The sequence below is a fragment of the Zingiber officinale genome, chromosome 1B (assembly GCF_018446385.1).
Source record: "Zingiber officinale cultivar Zhangliang chromosome 1B, Zo_v1.1, whole genome shotgun sequence".
Classification (NCBI taxonomy): Eukaryota; Viridiplantae; Streptophyta; class Magnoliopsida; order Zingiberales; family Zingiberaceae; genus Zingiber; species Zingiber officinale.
The window spans coordinates 50,090,585-50,117,631 of NC_055986.1; the positions used below are offsets into that span (position 1 = coordinate 50,090,585).

At 38.8% G+C, this 27,047-nt stretch overlaps 1 non-coding gene across 1 annotated transcript; it reads right to left on the reverse strand.

The window, feature by feature from the left end:
* Positions 1 to 19,076: 19,076 nt before the first annotated feature.
* On the reverse strand, positions 19,077 to 19,182 carry LOC121993425. Its single transcript, XR_006115275.1, has one exon. It is a non-coding gene; the product is annotated as a small nucleolar RNA R71 (small nucleolar RNA).
* Between the last annotated feature and the right edge of the window lie 7,865 nt (positions 19,183 to 27,047).

A 27,047-nucleotide genomic window follows, 5' to 3' on the forward strand; every position in this document is an offset into this window, starting at 1 on the left:
CTTTTAGGTGAAATAAGAAAATTTTCATTAGGAATGTTGTAGTCAGAAAACTGTTGGTGCAACCTTAGGTCAAGGTTGACCTGGTTGACCCGACTCGAGTTGACCTGACTCGAGGTGTATTTTGATGTTTGACGAGAATAGAAAAGTTGTATCTTGATGTTTGACAAGAATAAAAACTTGGGAGATTGTGGGTGCAACCTTTGGTCAAGGTTGACCTGGTTGACCCAACTTGAGTTGACCTGATTCGGGTAAAGTCCAAGTATGGAGACTTGGCACGGAAAAGTCCAAGCAGGGAGCTTGGCACGGGAAAAGCCCAAGTATGGAGACTTGGCACGGAAAAGTCCAAGTATGGAGACTTGGCAAGGAAAAGTCCAAGCAGGGAGCTTGGCACGGGAAAAGGCCAAGCATGGAGCTTGGCACGGGGAAAAGTCCAAGTATGGAAGCTTGGCATGGGAAGTCAGAGAGGGCTCGGTAGCTCGTTCTCTGAACTGGATGGAGTCGGAGAGGGCTCGGTAGCTCGTTCTCCGGACTAGGTCAGAGAGGGCTCGGGAGCTCATTCTCTGGACCGGACGAAGTCGGAGAGGGCTCGGTAGCTCGTTCTCCGGGCTAGGTCAGAGAGGGCTCGGGAGCTCGTTCTCTGGACCGGACGTGGAAGTCGGAGAGGGCTCGGTAGCTCGTTCTCCGGACTAGGTCAGAGAGGGCTCGGGAGCTCGTTCTCTGGACCGGACGAAGTCGGAGAGGGCTCGGTAGCTCGTTCTCCGGACTAGGTCAGAGAGGGCTCGGGAGCTCGTTCTCTGGACCAGACAGAGTTGGAGAGGGCTCGATAGCTCGTTCTCCGGACTAGGTCAGAGAGGGCTCGGTAGCTCGTTCTCTGGACCGGATGAGGAAGTCGGAGAGGGCTCGGTAGTTCGTTCTCCGGACTAGATCAGAGAGGGCTCAGGGCTCGGTAGCTCGTTCTCTAGACGGGGAAGGCTTTAGGTTTAAGGCTGGGAAATTGGATCGGTCTACAGACCGATCCAGTGATACTATGGGTTATCTGATCGGTCTGGTGACCGATCAGTAACCAAACAGTGGCTCACCGATCAGGAAACGATCAGGAGGCAGAAGAAGGTAGGGGGATCGGTCTGTGGACCGATCCACCTATAGCTTGATCGGTCCACAGACCGATCAGGCTTCAAAGCCAACTCTCACAGAGAGATGGTTGATCGGTCTGGGGACCGATCAGCCTAGGGCCTGATCGGTCCACAGACCGATCAGGGACCTCCTGGACCAATCAGGATGGAGCCTGATCGGTCCAGGCTTAGCCGTTGTGACTCAACGGCTAGATTTCTGGATTCTTCTTTGTCTTCTTCGTAGGTGCGGGTATAAGGCTACTACAGGAGAAGAAATAAAGCAATCGATACAAACTTACTCTTCTTCCTCACTCTTGCGATCTGAGCTTTGCTGAGCTCCCTATTCCTGAAGCTTCGTGTGAGCTATCCTCGACTGGGTGATCATCTGCTGTTGACATCGTGAAGTTGCTGCTTCATCTGTAACGCCCGCTCTCCCTGCTACCCTAAGGGACGGGGCTACGATACTCTACGTATAAATTTTTCTTTTTAAAACAGCGGAAGACTTAAAATAATTTTCATAGTTTTAATAAAAACTTTTCTTTTAAATTTCTTTTGAACTATACTATCACATGGCATCAAAATCATAACATCAAATCCAGTAGAACCATAATGTCAAGCCACACATGTTTAGGTATCACAAGTCATAAAATACCAATGCATAGTTCTTAAAAGAAACTTTAAGCAGGTTCTTAATTAGTTGCCTAGCCACCGCCACACACATCTTCGTTGCCCCTCCTGCTGCTCCTCTAGCTCATCCAACTTTTCCCTTTATCTGTGGTACAAGGAAAGTAAGCTGTGAGCACTCATGGCTCAGTAAGTTCCTTTCCTACTCACTAAAGACAAAAATCAGCACATAATCAAGAATGCATCAACAAGTCATAATCTCAACTAATCATGGCATAACATAGCATTCTATTCAAGCATATCATGCATCGTAATATAATCACAACTAGTCATAGCATATCAAGCATCACCATGACCGAAACATATACATAGTGCATTGCATAAAACATAGCTAGACATGGCATAACAAACAAGTATCATGGTATATCAAAGCATGGCCGAAACATGCATATCAAAGCATCATACTATGGCCGAAACATGTACATCAAGGCATCATCATATCTATGGCCGAAATCTATATATCAAGCATCAACAAATCCATGGCCGAAACATGTCTAAAAGGTATAGCATGAACATAACATAATCATACCTTATCATGACATATCATAATCAAGAGCATAACATGAAACATAGCATAATCATAAGGTGTATGCAATATGATTTTGGAAAACATGTATCCGAAAAACATGTGTATGTCTCATGATCTTTAAAACCATTTTCTTTTACATATATATATACTTGAAAGTAATCTCAACATAAGGGGGATCCCGGCTATGTACCACTTACATATTGCGCGCAACCTTGTAGGTCCAAGGTAGCAAGTCTTGAACCCTACGAGGCAAACATACTAGGCCCTTAGTCCTAGGGGCACTTAGGAGCCCATCCCTAACGAGGTCCTTAGTCCCCGGGGCGCTTATGGAGCCCACCTTGGTACAAGCCACTCACAAATAAAGTAAAGTACATGTCATACATATCATGTATCATAAAAGCATGCATCACTTAGGCACACATCATATCATAAAAGTATGCATCACTTAGGCATACATCACATCATAAAAGTATGCATCACTTAGGCATACATCACTTCATAAAAGTATGCATCACTTAGGCATACATTACAGCATCAAATCATGCATTTTTAACCACATATCATAACATAAAGCATGCATTCTTTTAAATACTTAGCATATCATCAAAGCATGCATATAAACCACATATCACATTCTAAAGCATGCACATTTTTAAGCACTTAACATATCATCAAAGCATGCATATATTAACCACATATCACATTTTAAAGCATGCACATTTTTAAGAACTTAACATATCATCAAGCATGCATATATTAACCACATATCACATTTTAAAGCATGTACATTTTTAAGCACTTAACATATCATCAAGGCATGCATATATTAACCACATATCACATTTTAAAGCATGCACATTTTTAAGCACTTAACATATCATCAAGCATGCATATATTAACCACATATCACATTTTAAAGCATGCACATTTTTAAGCACTTAACATATCATCAAGGCATGCATATATTAACCACATATCACATTTTAAAGCATGCACATTTTTAAGCACTTAACATATCATCAAGGCATGCATTTTTAACCACATATCATATCATAAAACATGCATGTCTCTAAGCACGTATCATATCATAAAAGCATGCATATTTTTTAAGCACATATCATATCATGAAAGCATGCATATTTCTTAAGCACATATCATATCATGAAAGCATGCATATTTCTTAAGCACATATCATATCATGAAAGCATGCATATCTCATATCATAAGTCATAAATCACAAGCATACATATTAAGCATAAAGGTGTATCTTGTGAATATCCTATCATAGGAAACATGGTACCATATTTATCTTGGTTTTAAGCTTCCTAAACCCTTGTGGCCGAAACCCCTTTAGAGCTCAATTTAGGTTAAACACAACATCCAAGCATGTGGCACCTAAGTTATCATCATAACATTTTCATAGGAAGCATTATAAACATGATTAACTTAATTTCTAAGTTCCTCAAGTCCCTAATTTCATATGGCCGAAACCTTAAGGTGTGAAACAAGGTTCCATATGACATAAAAGCATGGACAACTTTAAATCATATTTATAACATTTTTACCAAGGAATAAGGTAAACACATTTGACACATTTGAATTAGTTCCTAAGTTCTTTAAGCCCTTAACATATGTCATGGCCGAAATTTAACAAGTTCTCATTAGGGCTACAAACAAGCATACAAGCATGTGAACTTGGACTAACATTATGTATAAATTCATACAAGGCATCATACAATAGTTATGGCCGAAACATACCCTAGCATCATTTTAGGTCATAAAACCACATATAGCAATTGAACCTTGGCTTTCTACTTATCATATTTCATGTAGAGTGACATGAGCATATTTAATTTAAGTCCTAGGGTTTCTAGGGCATCTATTCCTTCATGACCGAAACATGCAAGGGTTCATTTAGGTCATGGAAAAATTATACAAGCATGTGAAACAATCAACACATTATCCTATTTTCATAAGAAGTACTTTTAACACATTTGGTTTCATTTCTAAGGCCTCTAGGTCTTTTAAACCCTACTTGGCCGAAACTAACAGAATATAAACTTGCTTCAAATAGCCTAAAAGAATGAGAATTTATACAAGTTTCATAGCATGTATAAAGACAAGTATAATGAATATACATATGAATTGTGTCTTAGGCTTTCTAGGTTTCTTTTTCTCTTTTTCTTTTATTTTCTTCTCATGACCGAAACCTACCATTCCTTAGCTAGGTTTTTAAGTGGCCTAAAGCATGAAAAACCTAAGTAAGTTTCATGGCAAAAGTTACTAAGAAACATATATACAAATTGGTTCATGAATAAGCTAGGACCCCTTGTGGCCATACATGTTATATGTCATGCAACTAATTTTTCTACACCCTAATTAAGCATGAGGGCATTAAACAACTTTCATATCTAAATAGTACAGAGGTCTTGAGCATATTAAAATTTTTTTTAAGCTTTTCTAAGCTATCCATCTCATCATGGCCGAAAAACCCTAAGAAGGAGTTCATGAAATTCTAGAAATATTCAAGCATACAAATCCTTTAAGATCTTTGTATTCTATCACATGAGCATGGTTATTTAAATTTAAAGGTCTTCCTAACCCTAAACCATTTCTTGGCCGAAACATATAAGAGGTTTTATTTTAGATTCAAATATCTTTTAAGCAAGAAAACTAATACAAGATCCTTAATATTTCATAGGGAGAATCTTGTACTAATTTGGTAAAACAATAATTTCCCTAGCCTCCTTAAAATATTTTTGGCCGAAATTCTAGGGTTAAGTACCCCACTGATCAAGTATCATATAGGTATAAAAACATGAAGAAAAACCCTTCTACATAGCATAGAAAATCTATCATGAAATGAAGACTAGTTTTAAACATCACTAGATTTTGAAAGCTCTTCTTGGCCGAATTTTCTTAAACTTGTTTCTAGGTTTTAAAAATATTCATAAAATCCGAAAAGCACATAAAAGACTTGTACCACAGGTGAGGGGAAGCTTACATCCTTTTCGCTTGTGGATCTAAGGTATGGTGAAGAAGAAGTAGTCTCTTCTTCTAGTTCCTTTCCCTTGATTCCCTTGCTAAGTCCTCCTTGTATCTTAGGTTTTCTTAGGGAAAAATTTGGCTTTGGGGCTGAAGATGGAGGAGAGGGGACTGTGGTGTTCTCGGTGAGGGAGAGGATGAATGAGAGAAAATGAGAGAAAAATAGTTTTCTCTTTTCTTGCTCCCTTTTATGTTAAGGGGGAAGAGGTAGCAAACTTAGTTTTTGCTTTCCTTCTCCCTTAGCCCTTTTTCTTCTATTTTATTTTTATTTTTATTTGTTTATTTATCCTCATCATTAATGGTGAAATAAGGGAGAATGAATCCCCTTAATTAACCTCTTTTATTTTCGGCAAGAGAAGAGAGAAAAAGGGAGAGAAAGGGAGGAAGGCAAGTTGCCTTTCTCTTGCTCTTTTCTTATTTTCTTTTGGTTAGCTTTTACTCTTACCTTTATCATAAGTTTCCCTCCTTTGCTATCAATATCTTCTCTCTATCCCAATTGGTTTCTATTAATTAATTCTATGAATTATCATATAAGAGGTTCAAGGTTCAATCCTTGACCTCTCCCTATTTTTATTTCTTTTTATTTCCTTTTTGGTTCAACTCACTTCCTATTATTTCCTAAGGCAAAATTCCACATTCATATATTTATCCTACAAGCTTAGTGGGTATTACAGTACCCCGTACTTCATAAAAAGTTCGTCCTCGAACTTTAAAATAGCTCCGGGTACTTTTGTTTCCAGCATTAAGTAAAATTTTAGCATGTTGAAGTTAGGTTGCTGACCTAAGACGATGGCAGAGGCTTTCGCCACGTCATCCTGAGCAAGAGAGTAGACTCTGGCATTGGTCATAGTGGGAGGGGCCTCCAATCTTCCTTGACTGATTGAAGTCCCTTCTATGGCAGTATGCATCTGGTGAAGCTGTACAGTGGTGCTCCTATTCTGGTTGTTCTGCGGAGGTAGTGCTTGAGACTGAGTAGGGCAATTTCTTGCCAAATGACCTTCCTTTCCGCAGTTGTAGCACCTTCTGGTGCTTAGGAGACATACTCCAGAATGCATCTTTCCACATGTGGCACACTGAGGAAACTTGGTTTGCTTATTGGCCGGACCACCTTCTGTGTTGTTCCACTGTTTCCTCTTTCCACCTGAGTTTCCTTTCCAGTCGGTTGTGGTATTGTGCGATTTTTGTGCTCCGATCAGTGCTTGGTTCTTGCCCTTGCTCATTGCTTCCTGATAGTGCTCGGTAATCAGGGTACTGCTAACTAGCTCCTCTGCAGTCTGCGGTCTATTAACTCCGCCGGCTATGTTCAGAGCTATCTCGGGTCGGAGCATCTTTAATATTAACCGGACCCTTTCTCTTTCAGTGCTGACCAGTTCTGGCCACAGACGTGCTATGCGGTTGAACTTCTTGACGGCTTCGTTGACTGACAGATTACCTTGCCGTAAGAATTCAATGTGCTTGTTGGTTACTTGTATATGGGAGAATTCTTCTAGGAACTCTGTCTCAAAATCCGTCCACTGCATCTGGTTTATTTGTCTTTTCGCCTTTACTCGGTCCCACCACCTCCGGGCATTTCCGGTAAGGCATAACGACGCGCATTTGACCTTCTCGTGTTCAGGCAAGTCCAGTTGTTCCATTATGCCCTCCACAGTCTTGAGCCAGGCTTGCGCATCCCATGGTTCACAGTTTCCCGAGAAGGCTTCTGGCTTAAGCCTTCGCCACTGAATCAGATAGGCCTCTTGTCGGACCATCGGAGTAAGGGCTGTCGGGGGCACTGGTGGAGTTACTGTCTCCTTGGTTCGGGCATTGCGTGTCCTAATCATGTTTATCTAATTAATGACAATAAAGCTAGTGTAAGTGGTTATCATTTTCTAGCCAACCTAACGTATTGTTATATTTGTTTCTATCCATTGGTGAGATTGTTCTGGTATTTTCCCAACCTACCAAGATGCAATCCTAGTCTAAAACTATGACTAAAAATAAAGAATAAGGTAGCAACCATGCATCATAAATAAAGCATAAGCAATATGATAAAGCAAAGAAATAAATAGCAAGCAAATAACATGACACAAGCAATAAAGCAAAAGTATATAACAAGAAATCTAAGCGTAAGCAATATAAGAAAATTAAAGAATAAATCAAGCAAATAATATAACACAAGAAAATAAGCATAAGCAATGTAGTAAAGAAATAAAGCATAGACAATATAACAAGAAAGAAAATAAAGCATAAGCATATGACAAGAAAATCAAACATAAACATATAGCAAATAAATTTAACATAAACATTCTTACTTGGAGCGGCAGGTAGGAGGCTTGATGTGTGTGTAGTGAGCTGGAAATAACTTGGCTCTGATACCAACCTGTAACGCCCACCCTCCCTGCTACCCTAAGGGACGGGGCTACGATACTCTACGTATAAATTTTTCTTTTTAAAATAGCGGAAGACTTAAAATAATTTTCATAGTTTTAATAAAAACTTTTCTTTTAAATTTCTTTTGAACTATACTATCACATGGCATCAAAATCATAACATCAAATCCAGTAGAACCATAATGTCAAGCCACACATGTTTAGGTATCACAAGTCATAAAATACCAATGCATAGTTCTTAAAAGAAACTTTAAGCAGGTTCTTAATTAGTTGCCTAGCCACCGCCACACACATCTTCGTTGCCCCTCCTGCTGCTCCTCTAGCTCATCCAACTTTTCCCTTTATCTGTGGTACAAGGAAAGTAAGCTGTGAGCACTCATGGCTCAGTAAGTTCCTTTCCTACTCACTAAAGCCAAAAATCAGCACATAATCAAGAATGCATCAACAAGTCATAATCTCAACTAATCATGGCATAACATAGCATTCTATTCAAGCATATCATGCATCGTAATATAATCACAACTAGTCATAGCATATCAAGCATCACCATGACCGAAACATATACATAGTGCATTGCATAAAACATAGCTAGACATGGCATAACAAACAAGTATCATGGTATATCAAAGCATGGCCGAAACATGCATATCAAAGCATCATACTATGGCCGAAACATGTACATCAAGGCATCATCATATCTATGGCCGAAATCTATATATCAAGCATCAACAAATCCATGGCCGAAACATGTCTAAAAGGTATAGCATGAACATAACATAATCATACCTTATCATGGCATATCATAATCAAGAGCATAACATGAAACATAGCATAATCATAAGGTGTATGCAATATGATTTTGGAAAACATGTATCCGAAAAACATGTGTATGTCTCATGATCTTTAAAACCATTTTATTTTACATATATATATACTTGAAAGTAATTTCAACATAAGGGGGATCCCGGCTATGTACCACTTACATATTGCGCGCAACCTTGTAGGTCCAAGGTAGCAAGTCTTGAACCCTACGAGGCAAACATACTAGGCCCTTAGTCCTAGGGGCACTTAAGAGCCCATCCCTAACGAGGTCCTTAGTCCCCGGGGCGCTTATGGAGCCCACCCTTGGTACAAGCCACTCACAAATAAAGTAAAGTACATGTCATACATATCATGTATCATAAAAGCATGCATCACTTAGGCACACATCATATCATAAAAGTATGCATCACTTAGGCATACATCACATCATAAAAGTATGCATCACTTAGGCATACATCACTTCATAAAAGTATGCATCACTTAGGCATACATTACAGCATCAAATCATGCATTTTTAACCACATATCATAACATAAAGCATGCATTCTTTTAAATACTTAGCATATCATCAAAGCATGCATATAAACCACATATCACATTCTAAAGCATGCACATTTTTAAGCACTTAACATATCATCAAAGCATGCATATATTAACCACATATCACATTTTAAAGCATGCACATTTTTAAGAACTTAACATATCATCAAGCATGCATATATTAACCACATATCACATTTTAAAGCATGTACATTTTTAAGCACTTAACATATCATCAAGGCATGCATATATTAACCACATATCACATTTTAAAGCATGCACATTTTTAAGCACTTAACATATCATCAAGCATGCATATATTAACCACATATCACATTTTAAAGCATGCACATTTTTAAGCACTTAACATATCATCAAGGCATGCATATATTAACCACATATCACATTTTAAAGCATGCACATTTTTAAGCACTTAACATATCATCAAGGCATGCATTTTTAACCACATATCATATCATAAAACATGCATGTCTCTAAGCACGTATCATATCATAAAAGCATGCATATTTTTTAAGCACATATCATATCATGAAAGCATGCATATTTCTTAAGCACATATCATATCATGAAAGCATGCATATTTCTTAAGCACATATCATATCATGAAAGCATGCATATCTCATATCATAAGTCATAAATCACAAGCATACATATTAAGCATAAAGGTGTATCTTGTGAATATCCTATCATAGGAAACATGGTACCATATTTATCTTGGTTTTAAGCTTCCTAAACCCTTGTGGCCGAAACCCCTTTAGAGCTCAATTTAGGTTAAACACAACATCCAAGCATGTGGCACCTAAGTTATCATCATAACATTTTCATAGGAAGCATTATAAACATGATTAACTTAATTTCTAAGTTCCTCAAGTCCCTAATTTCATATGGCCGAAACCTTAAGGTGTGAAACACGGTTCCATATGACATAAAAGCATGGACAACTTTAAATCATATTTATAACATTTTTACCAAGGAATAAGGTAAACACATTTGACACATTTGAATTAGTTCCTAAGTTCTTTAAGCCCTTAACATATGTCATGGCCGAAATTTAACAAGTTCTCATTAGGGCTACAAACAAGCATACAAGCATGTGAACTTGGACTAACATTATGTATAAATTCATACAAGGCATCATACAATAGTTATGGCCGAAACATACCCTAGCATCATTTTAGGTCATAAAACCACATATAGCAATTGAACCTTGGCTTTCTACTTATCATATTTCATGTAGAGTGACATGAGCATATTTAATTTAAGTCCTAGGGTTTCTAGGGCATCTATTCCTTCATGACCGAAACATGCAAGGGTTCATTTAGGTCATGGAAAAATTATACAAGCATGTGAAACAATCAACACATTATCCTATTTTCATAAGAAGTACTTTTAACACATTTGGTTTCATTTCTAAGGCCTCTAGGTCTTTTAAACCCTACTTGGCCGAAACTAACAGAATATAAACTTGCTTCAAATAGCCTAAAAGCATGAGAATTTATACAAGTTTCATAGCATGTATAAAGACAAGTATAATGAGTATACATATGAATTGTGTCTTAGGCTTTCTAGGTTTCTTTTTCTCTTTTTCTTTTATTTTCTTCTCATGGCCGAAACCTACCATTCCTTAGCTAGGTTTTTAAGTGGCCTAAAGCATGAAAAACCTAAGTAAGTTTCATGGCAAAAGTTACTAAGAAACATATATACAAATTGGTTCATGAATAAGCTAGGACCCCTTGTGGTCATACATGTTATATGTCATGCAACTAATTTTTCTACACCCTAATTAAGCATGAGGGCATTAAACAACTTTCATATCTAAATAGTACAGAGGTCTTGAGCATATTAAAATTTTGTTTAAGCTTTTCTAAGCTATCCATCTCATCATGGCCGAAAAACCCTAAGAAGGAGTTCATGAAATTCTAGCAATATTCAAGCATACAAATCCTTTAAGATCTTTGTATTCTATCACATGAGCATGGTTATTTAAATTTAAAGGTCTTCCTAACCCTAAACCATTTCTTGGCCGAAACATATAAAAGGTTTTCTTTTAGATTCAAATATCTTTTAAGCAAGAAAACTAATACAAGATCCTTAATATTTCATAGGGAGAATCTTGTACTAATTTGGTAAAACAATAATTTCCCTAGCCTCCTTAAAATATTTTTGGCCGAAATTCTAGGGTTAAGTACCCCACTGATCAAGTATCATATAGGTATAAAAACATGAAGAAAAACCCTTCTACATAGCATAGAAAATCTATCATGAAATGAAGACTAGTTTTAAACATCACTAGATTTTGAAAGCTCTTCTTGGCCGAATTTTCTTAAACTTGTTTCTAGGTTTTAAAAATATTCATAAAATCCGAAAAGCACATAAAAGAATTGTACCACAGGTGAGGGGAAGCTTACATCCTTTTCGCTTGTGGATCTAAGGTATGGTGAAGAAGAAGTAGTCTCTTCTTCTAGTTCCTTTCCCTTGATTCCCTTGCTAAGTCCTCCTTGTATCTTAGGTTTTCTTAGGGAAAAATTTGGCTTTGGGGCTGAAGATGGAGGAGAGGGGACTGTGGTGTTCTCGGTGAGGGAGAGGATGAATGAGAGAAAATGAGAGAAAAATAGTTTTCTCTTTTCTTGCTCCCTTTTATGTTAAGGGGGAAGAGGTAGCAAACTTAGTTTTTGCTTTCCTTCTCCCTTAGCCCTTTTTCTTCTATTTTATTTTTATTTTTATTTGTTTATTTATCCTCATCATTCATGGTGAAATAAGGGAGAATGAATCCCCTTAATTAACCTCTTTTATTTTCGGCAAGAGAAGAGAGAAAAAGGGAGAGAAAGGGAGGAAGGCAAGTTGCCTTTCTCTTGCTCTTTTCTTATTTTCTTTTGGTTAGCTTTTACTCTTACCTTTATCATAAGTTTCCCTCCTTTGCTATCAATATCTTCTCTCTATCCCAATTGGTTTCTACTAATTAATTCTATGAATTATCATATAAGAGGTTCAAGGTTCAATCCTTGACCTCTCCCTATTTTTATTTCTTTTTATTTCCTTTTTGGTTCAACTCACTTCCTATTATTTCCTAAGGCAAAATCCCACATTCATATATTTATCCTACAAGCTTAGTGGGTATTACATCATCGAACTCCAGTCGACGAGAAGGCAAGCAAAGTGTTTTTACATTTATATTGTTCTTATTTTCTTTCTCTATTGGTTGTACTCCATTCTTGCTGTTGCAAGAGAGATTGTGGCGAGGTTTCTCCATCCAGAAAGAGTTCATATTAGCAGGTTTTCCGGGGTCTCGTCCACCGACGGATTGATAGGCTTCGTCCACCTTATGGACACGCCGAGGAGTAGGAGTATCATCTCCGAACCTCGTTACATCATCGTGTTTGAGGTTTGATCTTCTCCACTTTCGTTTCTACATTGTATTTCCGCTGCGCTAACCTAAATTGTAGGAAGAAACGATAATTTGAGGTCGGCTATTCACACCCCCCCTCTCTAGCCGCATCCGAAGGTACTAACAAGTGGTATCAGAGCGAGGTCCCTCTTCGTCGGACTAACACCCGGGGGAGCACGAGCTAGAGAATGGATCAACTTGGAGAAGACATCACGATTCCACCCTTCTACGATCGCGACGACTTCGCGTATTGGAAGGTAAGAATGAAGTATTTTCTTATGACTAACCTAGTGAATTGGAATTGTGTACGAGTAGGTTTTACTCCTCCGGTGGATAAAAAGGGAGAACCTCTCGAGAAGAAGAAGTGGACGAAGGAACAAATCCACCAATCCACAATCAACGACGAGGTAACGAAAATCCTTGAATTTTCATTACCTAATGATATCGTGTGTAAGATAGGTGGATACAACGATGGCAAGGAGTTGTGGAACAACTTGGCTAAGTTCCATGAGGAGAGCTCCAATTCAAGTCATGAAGAGGAGTCAAGTGAGCCAAGTAACTCACATCATGGAGGTATGGAATTAGAAGTTGAGGGCTACTCAACATCTAAGGAAGAAGAGGAGAAGAGTTCTTCTTCAAGATTGGAGCAAGAAGAAGAAGTCTCTACCTCCGGAAGGGATGAAGAAGAGAGCTTATATCCATCCTCAACCCTAGGTAACTCAAGCAACTTAATTTCAAGTAAATTACATATAATGTGCTTTGAGTGTAGGGAATATGGGCATTACAAGAGTAAATGTCCAAAGAGGATTAGGAAGACTCCACCGGCACCAAAAGTCAAGGAAGCCGGAGTCCCGATATGCAAGGGCAAGGAGCACGTGGTGTGCTTCCAATGCAAGCAAAGGGGACATTATAGGAGCCAATGTCCGAGGGGGAGGCAACCTCATAAGGACAAGAGACCAAGCACATCTATGGGGGGAGCTAAGGCAAACCCTAAGGTATCTTTTAAGGCACATTATTGCAATTCTAATAAGAAACATGCTAGTAGCTTTATTGCAATTGCCAATGATGATAAGCATGATAACCATAGAAACCGATACATGTGCTTAGGTGCCAAACATGTTAGTCTAGGTAAGGATGATACTAGAAATGCCAACCCTAGAATTAACTCATCTAAGGTTAAGGAAAACCTAGATAGGAATCCCAAAACAACAAGACATATGCCTAGGAATACCTCAAAGAAAAATGACAAATTAAAACTTGAGATATTAGAGAAGGAAAATCAAGTCTTGAGGTCAAGACTTGACACCTTAGAAAAGACTCTTAAGAATTTGGAGAAGTCAACTCTAGGGTCTAAGGGTCAAAAGCAAAAGCCCAAGGACATGAGAGGTTTGAGTCACAAACCTAAGTCTCAAGTGATCAAGCCCACTTACCATAATGTTCCATTCGATTATGGAACAAGACCTAGGGCTAGGAAGACCATCACCAAGGTCACAAGGGGAGTCACCCCTAGAGTTGATCTTGATGAGTCCCAAATGACCAAGGCTTTAAAGCTTAGGAGGGTCATTAGGAGGGTTGCTAGGGAAGTCATCCCTAGTGAATATTTAGTGAACCCAATGAGCTCAAATAGGTTTTGGGTTCCTAGGAGCGTGATTCCTTCACGCTAGATGGTTTAGGGTGTGCCAACCTTAATTGGATAGGTAGTTAACCTACTCATGGCAAAAGGTGGCATTTTAGGAATATTCAAGGTGTAATCAAGCCTTGAAAATAAAATTAAAAAATTATTCCTAAGGTGATTCGGATGTGCCAACCACATTTGAGGAGTTTTCTTGGGTCAATCTAATTGGCACATAGTGATCTAAAAATCTTTAGTATATGATTTTAGGTCTATTACACTTAGGAATATAGAATTTATGGCAAAATGATCAAAATTATCAAAATGGCAACTAAGGCTAGAATTAGGTATTTTCTATACCTTTATATGTTATTTGTAATATATTGTTTGCCATATGCCATGTCATGACATCATATTTATTTTATTATCATTTGAAATGTCATGATAATGCTTAGGTTAGTTATATGTCATGCTTTATTTAAGTTTCATACTTTATGACATGACATCATGACATTGGCACATGTTTTCACTTATGATATTATTTTATGCCATGTCATCATCTCTTGCATTTATGATCAATTAAATTGATTTAAGGATAAAAACTCAATTTGATATGGAAATCAAATTGTTGTCTAGAAAATACATGAGAACTTAGCTTAAGATGACCTAAACCCATATCTCACATCAAAATTAACTTGGATGTGTTTGATACACCTTAGATGTGTGTGAGATATTAGGATTATGAGTTAGGATCAAGGTGCATAGCTCTTTTACCTAGATGAGCCTAATTCTAAATTGAGGATCATAGGGAAAGCTTGTGTACAAGTCATGTACATTTAGCCCTAAGATTGTGATCCTAAATTGAATGGTTTAAAATCATTTCAAAATTGATTTGAAAAACCTTGATGAAGATTTTCTAGTGATAGCATTCATTATTGAGCAAGTTGATACAAAGATTGAGCTATTTCAAAGTTTTTCGAACTTTGTATCAAGATTTGAAAATGGAAGTTATTTTCATAGAAAACTATTTTTCCATGATAATATATGTTATGAGGAATGTATCCTCAAAATTTTACAATTTTTGGAATTTTCTGTGAATTTTTAGGGAATTCTGAATTTTGGGAGAAAAATCAGAAATTCCTATCAGAGCTTTGTGGACCGATCAGAGGGGATGCTGATCGGTCTAGGGAGGTTTGGATCGGTCACTGGACCGATCCAGGGAAGTGTGGATCGGTCTGGTGACCGATCCAGTAAAGGGCTGAGCATGCCAAAATGTTGATTTTCGACTGATTGTCTGAAATTTCAGCTGGAAGTTGGTATTTTAGATTTCTAAAGAATTGAAACTCTCTAAGACATTGTTGGTGCAATGGTCAAGGGGGAGTTGACTTTTAGGGGGAGTTTTTACTCGTCAAGATTAGTGATATGGGGATTGTCACTATGTTGATTGTTGTATTTAGTATCAAGGGGGAAATTAAAGGTTTCAATGATGGTATGAGACTTTCATTAGGAAGAAACTCTTGACCTTGATTCACTCTTTTTGATGTGTGTCAAAAAGGGGGAGAATGTCTAGAGAATGTTCAAGGAAGAACATTGGAATTTGGGGAGAATGCTCAAGGAAGAGCATTGGAGAACTATTGGAAAACCTAAGTTAGGTTATCGGGTTAACCTAACTTGATTATGGTTTTTGTCAAACATCAAAAGGGGGAGATTGTTGGTGCAACCTTAGGTCAAGGTTGACCTGGTTGACCCGACTCGAGTTGACCTGACTCGAGGTGTATTTTGATGTTTGACGAGAATAGAAAAGTTGTATCTTGATGTTTGACAAGAATACAAACTTGGGAGATTGTGGGTGCAACCTTTGGTCAAGGTTGACCTGGTTGACCCAACTTGAGTTGACCTGATTCGGGTAAAGTCCAAGTATGGAGACTTGGCACGGAAAAATCCAAGCAGGGTGCTTGGCACGGGAAAAGCCCAAGTATGGAGACTTGGCACGGAAAAGTCCAAGTATGGAGACTTGGCACGGAAAAGTCCAAGCAGGGAGCTTGGCACGGGAAAAGACCAAGCAGGGAGCTTGGCACGGGGAAAAGTCCAAGTATGGAAGCTTGGTGATGTGCGTAGATTATATACTCTTTTATGCATACTTTGACGCTCATCTACTTGTATTTCATTGGCATAATCTATGTTTATTGCACCCTATTTCATTAGAATATCATACTTTCATTATTTTCTGTTCGGAGATCTACTCTTTGCTTATTTTGATTGACAGGACGTGATTTGGAGTAAAAACAGAGTTTAAATGAAGTCTAGAGCTTCCAGAGTGACATGGGCATGCAAAACTATGTTTTCTTCATGTTCTGGCCGTGTAGAACTCACATGGGCGTGTTAAGGCCGTGTAGGGGTCATGTTGGGGCCGTGTGAACCTCACACGGCCGTGTGAAGGCCGTGTGAGGTTTTCTGCACTGCAGACTAAAACTAAAACGGCCATAACTTTGTGCTCGGTTGGAGATTTGGGCTGTTCTTTATACCTACTTGTAGATAACTTCAAGATCTACAACTTTGATGAAGACTTCAACGGGAGAAAACCCCATCTTGGTGGCCTAAAAGATGTTGCAATAAAACATAACTATTCAAAGCTAAGACAAAGGGTGTGCAAGGGCCATGCAAGGGGGTGTGAGCTGCACACGGCCATGTATGACATCTAGTGCTGAAACCTTACATGGCCGTGTAAATCTACACGGCCATGTGAGGTTTCCAAAGGCCAAGCAGGTGGTGGCCGTGTGGATCTACACGGCCGTGTGAGGTTTCAAGAGGCCAAGCAGGACATGGCCGTGTGGATCTACACGGCCATGTGAGGTTTCCAGAGGCCAAGCAGGTGGTGGCCGTGTGCACCACACGGCCGTGTAGCATTTCCAGAGAGCAGAAGGGTCTTTGGCCGTGTGCACCACACGGTCGTGCAGCATTGGCAGAGAAGGAACTGGACATGGCCGTGTGGATCTCACACGGTGGTGTCGAGGGGCCGTGTGGCGCCCGATTCCCTCCTCTATTTAAACCTTCCTTCATGAATTGAAAGTGGATATCTCCCCCTTTGGGAGAAAGCAAGATTTGGTGGTTTCCTCCCATTCTTGGGAGGATTTCTGGGCGATTCTAAGGGAGATCTCGACGATTTCGACTCCGGAGCGAGGATTGGATCCGAAGACAAGGCTTCTTCGTAGATAAGTTTTCTCTTTTCCCCTCTTCTTGTTTTCTTGGATTGGGGATTCAAGGAATGCTTGTAATCTCTATTTCTTCGGGTTTTCTTCCTCGATTCATGGAGTAGATCTTGTATTCTAGGATTAAGGGAGTATTTGTATGATGGATTGATGTAATCTCTTATGGATTTGCCATTTTCTTGTTTCAATGACATTATCTTGCTTGTATCAATTAGATCTTGAATGATTGATGGTGGTTTGTGCTTAATTCTCATTCTTGATTGATTGTTTGGATTTCTTATGGACTTGGTAAGGATAAACTCTCACTCGATCATCCGAGGGATCCACGTGACAGGTGCAAGCCCGTGCAAGGACGTTTGAGAGATAATCTTGAAGAGGAAATAGGAATATTCAAGAGAGTAGGATGGATTCTATGATTAGCTTCTTGTATCTTTATAGATTAATAAGTTGTGGGCTTCTATGTTGATATCCGAGGAAGACATAGTAATAGGTGCGCTTCTGTGTAAGGACAACGTAGGTTCATGTCTAATTAATCCTATTTAGATACATTTCTCAGTCCTTAGCCGGTTGTCTATTGCAAGAGGCAACCGACAACTTTCTACATGTTTGGCAATTGAGGAATAAGAATTGGTGAACCATTTACATTCAAGAAATCTTACAAAGAAACCGAAACTCCTAGAATCTTCCTTTATCATAACCCAAAACACTAAACTCTTGTTTGTTGATCTCTAATATTAGATTTGTTTACCTTTACTTTGCTTTTGAAACGATTGGATAGTTGTTTAGCTAATTCGCATTGAGACATTTCTAGTGCTTATTCCAGTCCCTGTGGATACGATAATCTTTTATATTACTTGCGACATTTCCGTACACTTGCGGAGCGTAACAAGTTTTTGGCGCCGTTGCCGGGGACTGCGCTATAACATTAGGAATTATCAATTGAGTTAGACTAAACATAATTTTTGTTTTTTTCTTTTGATTTGCATAGTTATAACTAATTGTTAGAATTCTGTTTTCGTAAGTTTTTCCTTTCTTGAATAACATTCTTGACAACTCTTTTTGTTGGAATTCTAATTCTAATTCTAACTTTGCATTCTTGATTTCTAGTACTCTAATCTAACTTTTCTCTGTTTTCTCTTTTGATCTTGTTTCTTTCTTCTTTTCTTTTGTAAACATATCTTGCAATTTTTAGCATATGAATTATTCTAGACATTTTTTTTTTTCTTTTATCTTTTCTTTCTTGTTTTCATTATGCACTTTCTTTCTTGCAATTTAAATTCTGCATTTGCTTTCTTGCTTTTCATATTGCATTTTATTTCTTGTTTTTGATTCTTGATAATTTTCTTTTTCTTCTTGAATATCCATGAGCACTAACATGTCAAGCAGGACCATGAGAAATTTTTCTACACCCTTTTCTGCAAGATTTTTATCTCCCATTGTGCAACCTCAAATTGAAGTAGAAAGTTTCCAACTAGACCCAGAGATAATTTTCATGATACAAGGTCACAAATTTGGAGGAGAAGTATCAGAAAGTCCTTATCTGCATCTTGAAACATTTTTAGAGATTTGTGATTTGGTGAAATGTGAAGGAGTATCAGCAAATGTAGTTCGATTGATGATATTTCCTTTCAGTATCAAGGATAAAGCAAGGACTTGGCTATATTCTTTCTGTCCTCAAAGCATCACAAGTTGGGAACAATTGGAGAAGCAATTTCTGAATCATTTTTTCCCTCCAAGTAGAACGGTGTATATAAGGAATTGCATAACAAATTTTTCTCAGGCATATGGAGAATCATTATTTGAAGCATGGGATAGATTCAAGAGTCTTCAAAGACAGTGCCCTCATCATGGTTTTAAAAAATGGTTGATTTTGCACATATTCTATGGGGGAATTTCTTTCTCAGACAAGACTTTATTGGATTCATCAGCTGGAGGTTCTTTTATGGACAAAAGTGTAGATGAAGCTTATTCGTTAATTGATCAAGTGACATTGAACCTCCATGAATGGTCGAACAAAAGTTGGATGGAATTTCCCTCAGATATTCAAAAAGTGCAAGCTATAAATGTAAGAGAGCCTGTCAAACAAAATGAAATTCAACCACCTAAAAATGTTGAAATTCACAAGTCACAGAGTGAGGAGTTCAAACATTTGGGGGCAAAGCTTGATAGTATTGTTTCAAAATGGTTTAAAGAAGATCCCCCTCCTACACAGTCAAGATCCAATGAAAAGTGTGATGATGTTGGGTTGAGAAGTGGAAAAAATCATGAAGAACTTCTGAAGAACGACATGTTTAGAATTGAGGAGAAGAATAATAGAAGATCACAAGAACTCAGTTCCATTTCTCTGGGAAGTTCCCAAAGGCCAGAAGTACCTTTCCCTCAACGATTAATCACACCAACATTAGATAAGCAAGTTGGACCTCCTCCAAAAGCTCAAAGGGAATTTGGGAAAAAGGGAGTTCAGTCTTTCCCAGGACCTTCACTAAGGGTTCCTTTTCCACAAAGGTTAGTGGGGGTCAATGAAAATAAAGACTTCAAATCTGTGACACTAATATGGTTGAGTGTAGATTTTTGAATATATATGAAGATGAAGATTTTTCAGATGAGGATTTTATTGATAATGTAGTGGTAAATAAGTTTTCAGATCTATCTCAAAATTTTATAAGGTGTTATAGTGACATCGAATTTTCAGATGATGAATGTGATGTGGTAGATCAACTTAAAACTGCAAGTGAAGTTATTGATCCTCTTGTTATTGATTCTCCTATTGAGGACATAGATGTTGGTTTATTTTTTGATGTATGTGTTGATGATGATGATATGGAAGAATGTGTAGGGAGCTGTGTTGTGGAAGCAGCATCTCAAGGATCACCCCCTTTGTCAAGACAACCCTTAGAGGTTTTAAGAATTGATCATGTTGTGGAACAATGTGTAGGGACTTATACAGAGCTAGTAGAGTCTCGAGAATCACCATCATTGATATCATCAGCACCTAAGCTAGAGCCAGAACCATCATTTGATTCAGAGGAAGTCACATCTACATGTTTAGAAATTTCAGATTTCACATGGGCCAATAATTGGAAGCTCAATCTGAACCGTCTTCGACCACCTGAAAAAATTTCCAAGAAGACGAAGATGGACAGAGTTATACTTTACTTTGTAGCTCCTTTGATGAAAGCTCCCTCCATAATAAGAGCCCTTGGTAGGAGGGTTCTAAAATATCTTACCCCTCCAAGAGCAAGATTTAGATGAATCTAATGAGGTGGTCGAGCTAATGACCTTAAACAAGTGCTTCTTGGGAGGCAACCCAAGTTCATTTTCCTTATTTTCTTTTATGTCTTTAGTTCTCTCTTTATAATAAACATGTATCCTCTACTTAATTTTTCTTGTCTATCTTATTGTTGTAGAATTCAAAGTTGTGGAGGAATGTGAGTATTGGATGGAGGAGTATCTTTAAAAACACGAACGTCAACCATTTGGAGCTCATCACTTGGTAACTTCTTTTAAAATCTCCTCCACATTGTTTTTAGTTTTCATTGGGACAATGAAAAATTTAAGTCTTGGGGGATGCATTAGATGCATTTGATTTTCTTTGTTTGTTTTTGTTTTTGCTTATGTCTTGCATTGTGTTTTGATTTTTTGTGGCATACATCTTGAGAACATCAAAACTTCACTTATATGCTTTCTTGGATTCAAGTAAAATGTTAGCACGATTATTGGCTTGATTCATGATGTTCGAATGATGCTAGTAGTAAACTTTGTGTAGTTCTTTTTTCTATCTTGGGAAGCATTAATAAGCTAAGAATCTTATTGTGATGAGTTTTAGTTTTGGTTCAACCTTAAGGATTTTATCTTCACTACACTTGTGCTTGATGCTTGAATAGTTGATGTCATTGAAATAGTCATGATTCATCTTGTTTGCTTAGTACTTGGTTTCCATGGTGATTTCTCAACTTTCATTTTGATTACTGGATGAGGCTCAAATCATTAAAGCTCATTTGGAAAAATCAAAATATCCCAACATGTGTGCTAAAAGTACATTTGTGAATAAGTTTTGCACAATGCAAACACTTATAAAAAAAAAATAATAAAAAAACAATAAGGGATATAAAAAACAGTTGTCATGAGTGGAATCTAGCAAGTCACCCCTTTGAGACCGAGTTAGGTTATTGGGGAAATGACTGTTTAGCTTCCCTTGAGATTGAGCACACCTTTGAGACATTGGGTTAGTTGAGAAATATGAACCAAGTGAATGGTGAGTAAGTGCCTATCACTGGTTACTTGTCTTTCACTGGAAACATTAGGAATTCAAATTTGATGACGACTTGACTAGGACATGGATTGAAACTTGAAGGGTGTTGAGTTACTTTTACACTGTGCACAAGATTCTTATGCTTGAACCATACTTTACTTGTTTCCATTATCACGTTTGTTAATGAAACTTTTTGATAGAATTAGGAAAGTGCACTAGGTTTTATGAATATGTTGTAGAACATATGAATTTAGACTGGAGCATTTTGCTTGAGGACAAGCAAAGGTTTAAGTCTGGGGGTGTGATGTGCGTAGATTATATACTCTTTTATGCATACTTTGACGCTCATCTACTTGTATTTCATTGGCATAATCTATGTTTATTGCACCCTATTTCATTAGAATATCATACTTTCATTATATTCTGTTCGGAGATCTACTCTTTGCTTATTTTGATTGACAGGACGTGATTTGGAGTAAAAACAGAGTTTAAATGAAGTCTAGAGCTTCCAGAGTGACATGGGCATGCAAAACTATGTTTTCTTCATGTTCTGGCCGTGTTGAACTCACATGGGCGTGTTAAGGCCGTGTAGGGGTCATGTTGGGGCCGTGTGAACCTCACACGGCCGTGTGAAGGCCGTGTGAACCTCACACGGCCGTGTGAAGGCCGTGTGAGGTTTTCTGCACTGCAGACTAAAACTAAAACGGCCATAACTTTGTGCTCGGTTGGAGATTTGGGATGTTCTTTATACCGACTTGTAGATAACTTCAAGATCTACAACTTTGATGAAGACTTCAACGGGAGAAAACCCCATATTGGTGGCATAAAAGATGTTGCAATGAAACATAACTATTCAAAGCTAAGACAAAGGGTGTGCAAGGGCCATGCAAGGGGGTGTGAGCTGCACACGGCCATGTATGGCATCTAGTGCTGAAACCTTACATGGCCGTGTAAATCTACACGGCCATGTGAGGTTTCCAGAGGCCAAGCAGGTGGTGGCCGTGTGGATCTACACGGCCGTGTGAGGTTTCAAGAGGCCAAGCAGGACATGGCCGTGTGGATCTACACGGCCATGTGAGGTTTCCAGAGGCCAAGCAGGTGGTGGCCATGTGCACCACACGGCCGTGTAGCATTTCCAGAGAGCAGAAGGGTCTTTGGCCGTGTGCACCACACGGTCGTGCAGCATTGGCAGAGAAGGAACTGGACATGGCCGTGTGGATCTCACACGGTGGTGTCGAGGGGCCGTGTGGCGCCCGATTCCCTCCTCTATTTAAACCTTCCTTCATGAATTGAAAGTGGATATCTCCCCCTTTGGGAGAAAGCAAGATTTGGTGGTTTCCTCCCATTCTTGGGAGGATTTCTGGGCGATTCTAAGGGAGATCTCGACGATTTCAACTCCGGAACGAGGATTGGATCCGAAGACAAGGCTTCTTCGTAGATAAGTTTTCTCTTTTCCCCTCTTCTTGTTTTCTTGGATTGGGGATTCAAGGAATGCTTGTAATCTCTATTTCTTCGGGTTTTCTTCCTCGATTCATGGAGTAGATCTTGTATTCTAGGATTAAGGGAGTATTTGTATGATGGATTGATGTAATCTCTTATGGATTTGCCATTTTCTTGTTTCAATGACATAATCTTGCTTGTATCAATTATATCTTGAATGATTGATGGTGGTTTGTGCTTAATTCTCATTCTTGATTGATTGTTTGGATTTCTTATGGACTTGGTAAGGATAAACTCTCACTCGATCATCCGAGGGATCCACGTGATAGGTGCAAGCCCGTGTAAGGACGTTTGAGAGATAATCTTGAAGAGGAAATAAGAATATTCAAGAGAGTAGGATGGATTCTATGATTAGCTTCTTGTATCTTTATAGATTAATAAGTTGTGGGCTTCTATGTTGATATCCGAGGAAGGCATAGTAATAGGTGCGCTTCTGTGTAAGGACAACGTAGGTTCATGTCTAATTAATCCTATTTAGATACATTTCTCAGTTCTTAGCCGGTTGTCTATTGCAAGAGGGAACCGGCAACTTTCTACATGTTTGGCAATTGAGGAATAAGAATTGGTGAACCATTTACATTCAAGAAATCTTACAAAGAAACCGAAACTCCTAGAATCTTCCTTTATCATAACCCAAAACACTAAACTCTTGTTTGTTGATCTCTAATATTAGATTTGTTTACCTTTACTTTGCTTTTGAAACGATTGGATAGTTGTTTAGCTAATTCGCATTGAGACATTTCTAGTGCTTATTCCAGTCCCTGTGGATACGATAATCTTTTATATTACTTGCGACATTTCCGTACACTTGCGGAGCGTAACACTTGGCATGGGAAGTCAGAGAGGGCTCGGTAGCTCGTTCTCTGAACTGGATGGAGTCGGAGAGGGCTCGGTAGCTCGTTCTCCAGACTAGGTCAGAGAGGGCTCGGGAGCTCGTTCTCTGGACCGGACGAAGTCGGAGAGGGCTCGGTAGCTCGTTCTCCGGACTAAGTCAGAAAGGGCTCGGGAGCTCGTTCTCTGGACCAGACAGAGTTGGAGAGGGCTCGATAGCTCATTCTCCGGACTAGGTCAGAGAGGGCTCGGTAGCTTGTTCTCTGGACCGGATGAGGAAGTCGGAGAGGGCTCGGTAGTTCGTTCTCCGGACTAGATCAGAGAGGGCTCGGTAGCTCGTTCTCTAGACCGGGAAGGCTTTAGGTTTAAGGCTGGGAAATTAGATCGGTCTATAGACCGATCCAGTGATACTATGGGTTATCTGATCGGTCTGGTGACGGATCAGTAACCAAACAGTGGCTCACTGTAAGGTATCTGATCGGTCACCAGACCGATCAGGAAACGATCAAGAGGCAGAAGAAGGTAGGGGTATCGGTTTGTGGACCGATCCACCTATAGCCTGATCGGTCCACAGACCGATCAGGCTTCAAAGCCAACTCTCACAGAGAGATGGTTGATCGGTCTGGGGACCGATCAGCCTAGGGCCTGATCGGTCCACAGACTGATCAGGGACCTCCTGGACCGATCAGGATGGAGCCTGATCGGTCCAGGCTTAGCCGTTGTGACTCAACGGCTAGATTTCTGGATTCTTCTTTGTCTTCTTCGTAGGTGCAGGGTATAAGGCTGCTACAGGAGAAGAAATAAAGAAATCGATACAAACTCACTCTTCTTCCTCACTCTTGCGATCTGAGCTTTGCTGAGCTCCCTATTCCTGAAGCTTCGTGTGAGCTTCCCTCGACTGGGTGATCAGCTGCTGTTGACATCGTGAAGTTGCTGCTTCATTGAACTCCAGTCGACGAGAAGGCAAGCAAAGTGTTTTTACATTTATATTGTTCTTGTTTTCTTTCTCTATTGGTTGTACTCCATTCTTGCTGTTGCAAGAGAGATTGTGGCGAGGTTTCTCCACCCAGAAGGAGTTCATATTAGTCAATTTTCCGGGGTCTCATCCACCGACGGATTGATAGGCTTCGTCCACCTTACGGACACGCCGAGGAGTAGGAGTATCATCTCCGAACCTCGTTACATCATCGTGTTTGAGGTTTGATCTTCTCCACTTTCGTTTCTACATTGTATTTCCGCTGCGCTAACCTAAATTGTAGGAAGAAACGATAATTTTAGGTCGGCTATTCACACCCCCCTCTCTAGCCGCATCCGAAGGTACTAACAAAAACTTCCTCCAAAAATCAAGTCAAGTGAAGAAATTGCTGGTTGCTACTCGGAAAACCTAATCGTTCCACTGTACAAAAATTTTGTACAAAGGTCTGAACCTTTTCCTAGCTACCATGTGTTCTTTTAAATTAAACTTGGATCGCCTGCGGAACTTAACACGTTTGATCCTAAGTTTAATTTATTTGTTCTTTTAGGTTTAGACTTGGATCTCCTGCGGAACTTAACACGTTAGATCCAAATCACCTAGGTTATTAATTCCATTAAATATTAATTTCCAAAATTGGCTTCCAGGACTGCATGGCGAGGCACATGACCTTCTTGGATATGGGAACAACCACCACCGCCTAGACAAAGCCTTTTAAGGAAAGCTAATATTTAATTTCCTTAAATAACTTTAGGTCAACCGAAAAGAACAATCAAATCACAAGGAAAAGAAAAACAAAAGAACACAACATCGAAAACAAATTCGAAATACTAGAATCTCATGCCTCTTGTATTTGGTATTTTTACATGGAGATAAAACTAACATGATGCGGAAAACTATATTAGTTATACCTTCCTTTGTGAACTTTTAATGACCTCTTGATCTTCTATCGTATTCCTCTTCTAATCCCGGACGTTGTGTGGGCAACGATCTTCCGAAACGAGAACCACCAAGCACCTTCTTCTTCCTTGCAAGTTTCGGCCATCAAAACTTCTCCTAGGATGAAGAGGTTCGGCCACCACCACCATGCTCCAAGGGATGCTAGAAACAAAGATTTCTTTCTCTCCTTCTTCTTCTTCTTCTCTAAACTTGATCCGGCCACCATATGAATCTCCACAAGAAGGATGAGGTTCGGCCATCAAAGAGAAGAGAGGAGGAGAGGATGGCCGGCCACACCAAGGAAGAAAAAGAGGGAAAAATAGAATAGAGTTCTTGTCTTGAAGGCACCTCTACCCCCTCTTTTATAATCCTTGGTCTTGGCAAATAAGGAAATTTTAATAAAAACTTCCTTAATTCCTTTGCCATTAAAAATAAATTTTAATTGATATAAAATCAATTTCTCTTTTATTAATCAACATGGCCGGCCACAATAATCTAAGTAAAGGAAATTTAATTCAATCAAGAATTAAAACCTTCCTAATTTGTTTCCGGAAAAATAAAATTTCTCTAATAATTTTTATCCCTTCATGATTGGTTTATAAAAAGGAAATTTAATAAATTAAAATCTTTCTTTTAAACATGTGGATAAAAAGAAAGTTATCTCTAAAAATTAAAATCTCTTTTAATCTACAAATAAGGAAAGATATCGAATCTTTTCTTAATCCCTTGTAGAAACTTATAAAAGAGAATATTTAATTTTTAAATTCTCTTTTAAATCATGAACATGGTTAAAAAGGAAAGTTTTCTTAAAATTTAAAATCCACCTTTTAATCAACAAATAAGGAAAGATTTCAAATTTTAAACTCTCTTTTAAACATGTAGATGATTTACAAATAAGGAAAGTTTTTACCAAAAATTAAAACCATCCTTTTAATCTACAAATAAGGAAAGAGATTAATCTCTTCTCTTAATCTTTTGTAGAAAGCTATAAAAGGAAATTTTTAATTTTTTAAACTCTCTTTTAAAACCATGATATCCACATAAGAAATAATTTTAATAAAAAATCCTTTTTAATATTCTAGTGTCCGACCACCTAAGCTTGGGACCCAAGCTTTGGCCGGCCACCAACTTGGCTCATCCACTTGGTCTTGGCCGGCCCTAGCTTGGGTTCCAAGCTAGCTTGGCCGGCCCCATTGGATGGGTAAGAAGGTTGGTATATGGTGG